This window comes from Atta colombica, unplaced genomic scaffold (genome assembly GCF_001594045.1).
Source record: "Atta colombica isolate Treedump-2 unplaced genomic scaffold, Acol1.0 scaffold155, whole genome shotgun sequence".
NCBI lineage: Eukaryota > Metazoa > Arthropoda > Insecta > Hymenoptera > Formicidae > Atta > Atta colombica.
Genome location: NW_017259245.1, coordinates 1,585,820 through 1,589,862, shown reverse-complemented (window position 1 = coordinate 1,589,862; position 4,043 = coordinate 1,585,820). Strand labels below are relative to the sequence as shown.

At 35.0% G+C, this 4,043-nt stretch overlaps 1 protein-coding gene across 3 annotated transcripts in view; it reads right to left on the bottom strand.

Annotated features, from left to right (window-relative positions):
* LOC108685602 (transmembrane protein 189) overlaps window positions 1-4,043 on the bottom strand; it is a 14,260-nt gene that overhangs the window by 5,385 nt on the left and 4,832 nt on the right. The window contains exon 1 of one of the 3 annotated variants that reach the window (XM_018190469.1): window positions 2,258-2,441. The exons of 1 other annotated variant lie outside the window; for it this stretch is intronic. The gene's annotated coding sequence lies outside the window, so the exon portion shown is untranslated. Of the gene's footprint in view, window positions 1-1,289; window positions 2,166-2,257; window positions 2,442-4,043 lie in introns of those variants that run through there. One more of the 3 variants, XM_018190467.1, reaches the window with a different exon arrangement.

Genomic DNA, 4,043 nt, shown 5'->3' with positions numbered 1-4,043 from the left:
AAAAATATATCAAATCTAAAGATTTAACGAAATTTATAATTATGCTTAATAAATATATTCAATTACAAGAATCATGAATACTTTTGTGATATCAATATTCCAATATTGTACGTAATTTTTTGACTTTTGTCACAAATTACTTTTGAAATATAAATATTTGGAAACATAAAATTAATATAGATTTGCACGTTCTTATAGGTAAAGTTTTTCTCTTCGAAAATATATCAACTTTTTAAAGTTATAATTAGTATTATGAATATTCTTGTGATTCATTGTATATGTATATGATTCGCTTGATCTGAGGGCATCGCCGTACATAGATGCAATGCGCATTTGAATAACGTATTCTGTTCGTGCATTCAATGACAGGATCGAAATTTTAATAGAAAAGAATTGAGGAACAATTTAATCGTGTAGATATCGATGGATTTGTGCACTAGTAGCACCATTTGAAAACTATTCATGGCGAATGGCATTAATTATTGATTTAATTTTATTAATAAATAATAAATTATTTATATAACTGAAATATAAATCCTGCGTGGTTATCAAAAGATATTTTCATAAATAGAATTTGTAATAAAATATAATCCTTAAAATTTAATATTAAATCTAACGATATAAACGTTTTTAAATAAATTAATGTTTTACCATGTTATAAATTGCTATTGGATTATATAACGCAGTCACGTATTTTTCTTTATATTAGGTGTAGTAAAAAGAAATTCATTATTTTTCCATTTAATTTCATGCAAAAATAATGGATTTCTTTTTACTACACCTAATATAAAGACTATTCATATAATTCATCCTTCAATTGTGAGACACAAAGATGCTAAACCATTCTAAGAGCTATCCAATTATATATCTACAAAGAATAGTATTGTAAGTGAAACAAGTTTTGATCACATTGAACGACTCATAACGAAGAAGCTAAAAATAAAGAGTTAATTTATTTAACACATATACACTTCTCTCACAGGATTCAAAAGGATTGACCGTGATGCATGCAATCAACTACCACTTGTGCTACGAACTGACACACATATGTCATCTCGCACGTGAGGGAAGATATATATCGGACACGAACCTAAAGGATATATCCCTAACAAGGAGTATTTCATCGCTAAAGAGGAATTAATTCTCAAGGGAGAATTGCGACCTTAATTCAATCGAGGATGAATCTAGGTAGACGACATGTACACTCACATAAAAATTTGATCGCGAACTCTCTTTTTCTGGATTGAAACTGTCATCGCTCATAACGAGGTAACTTGGCAATGTCGTACCTTCTTATTTCTGTTATTGCCGGCTTCGAAGTATCTCCTCGATGGTGACGAGTGTTGACAGGGTCGCCGACGTGCGAGACGGCAGCCATGCGAGAAACGGTCTCATCGCCGAGCTCAATTAGTCACTAGCAGGGTGGTTGGAACGATAAATCGACAATAACAATGACGCGAGAGGAAGATAGATTGTCTTGCACCGGCACGGTGACACGCACACACGTACACACACGGCACTGACGCATTGCGTGACACGCGTGTATCCGCGCAAGACGCTCTCTACTCGCCGGCTATTCTCCGATAGTAGGCCGGATTCTTTAGGCTAGGATTCTCGTATCGGAGTCTTCATCGGGGACCAACTCAAGCGACGAAAACTGGGTGTAGCCAGATGAACGAGCGACAAGGACTTACGTATAACGAGACAGTCTCTGAGAATGCCGACGAGGAAAGCAACAAAGGAGTAGGCGAAAAGATATGAATGACAGAAAGAGAAACGGGGAGAAGGAGAAAGAGGAGGTGATGGTAGAACTGGGTAGGACGGATGGGATAGGAGCGAGAGAGTCGCGAAAAGAGCGCGTGCACTCACTCTCTCTCTCTCTCTCTCTCTCTCTCTCTCTCTCTCGCTCAACTCGTCTCCGAGTTTCTAGGAGCGGTCGAGAGCGAAACGCGCGGCAACTGAAAGGTCGACCTGGGGGATACCGACGCAACGGAGACGGAGGCGCTGCTGCTTTCTCGTTCGGTTACCGTCCGCAATCCTTTCGCATCGCACCATACACCCCGTTACGTTTCCTCGCGACCGGCGCCGCCTGACGACAGCGTCGCGACGCCGTTTCTCGTGGCGCCGTCATGCGGTCGACGCGCCACGCGCCTCATCGATGCGCGTCGTCGTGCGTGACTGCTGCACGGCGTGCACGCGTCGACGCCGCTGTGCGATGATACGCGATGACGATGTATGTATACATGTGAGAGCTCACCTCCTGTGTGCGTGAGGTGAGATTGGCGAGAGCCGAGAAGCGTGTTGAAGCGTGTTATTGTACTGGCCGCTCCTCGCGACTCGCGTGCGACCGTCGCGTCGAGGTCTCCGTTAGTTCCATAATTTCTCAGTCATTCGTTCGATTAACCCCTTTGTAGAAAAGGAATTCACCTCGTCGACTCACGTACTTCTCCTATTTTTTTATTTTGATTTCTATAAATAGAATGACACAAAAATTCGCCTCAATGTATTCTATAAACTATACCGATAAACTGTAAAGAGATAAACATCAAATAATCTATTTGTAGATAATATTTCGTTAGAAGTTATTGTTTTATCTGACTTTTTAATTTACAAGCGTTAAAATCTGAGACCTTGTGTTTCCGTGCTTAAGAGAATTATAAGATTAGGCCAGTATTGTAAGGTCATTTAATGAAGCCTTTTGTAGTTACAAGGACATTATGTCATGTATTGGAAATCGTTAATAACGTTGATATATTTACTTACTGATTTTTAGACAATTTCTTGGTTTGTTTGTTAATCTTGTGGAATTTTATTCCCAAAAAGTACACATATTCTAAATGATTTTTAATTTTTTTTTGAGGGATATTTTAGTATGTCGGGTAAAAAAAATCGATATTTTATTATTAATATTTTTTTTGTATTCTTGTAGTTTGGAGTCTTGAAAATGTATTAAAGAGATACTGATGAAATTATTCATTATCTACGTCGTAAATGCATAAGAAATTTTAAACTCTTTTTTTTTTAATATTTTTCAAGTTGCATATTTTTCTCGAAATTACTAAGGCCCAATTACATCGACATTATTTTGATTTTAAGTATAGCTTAAAACTCTCTCTCTATTTCTCTTTCGCTTTAAAATGAGACGGAGAGAGTCCTTAATACATTTTCAAGATTCCAAACTAGAAGAATACAAAAAAAAATATTTCGATTTTTTTTTTTAAGTCACTTAAAGTCGTGCAAAGTAATGTTGGTGCAAACGGGACTAAGCAGATCGGCTTGCGCTTTTGCAAACGTGTAGTGTACCTACATATTAGGCTATCATTCGTCCTTCTAATTTTTTGATATCTCTAAAATTAGTATTTTTCCGTGTCCCAAAAAAGTAAATCTTTCTTTTTAGTAAAAACCGAAATATTTTCTTTTAAGCGCTGCCATTTTATTCTTATGATTTATTATAGATCGAATGATAATGATCGTAAAGAATAAAATAAAAAAAATTTTTATATCAGACGATGAGATAATCACTGCGCCCGATAAAAACGATTTTACGCAACATGACCTGTGCGTCTATCCATATCTTATATAATATATAACAAAAAGCTTTGCAAAAATTTGAAAAGTTACGTCAAATACGAATGAATGCAAAACATTAACTCTCTAAGTTTAATCGTTTTTATAAATGTAATTTCCAAAATTCATCTTAAAAACGAGTAATTACATTAAAATAAGACAATCTCTTAAGACAATTATTTCCGATACGAATTAGCCACTTGCATAAAGTCTCAATTTTATTTTATTTATCTCAATTGCTTATAATTCAATTCTTTGTCTTAAATACGTGTACATATTATATTGTGTTCCAATTTTTATATTCTCATTTTATATAAGCTGAGTTAAAGTAAATTTTTAAAAAATTCCTTATATAAGAATTTTATATAAGAATACATCAGGTGTATTATATCAAATAAAAATTAAAGTTATATATATGCAATAAATCTAGAATTTTTTATATTTAATATAATTTTATAGTTTAAATGAAAATTTTC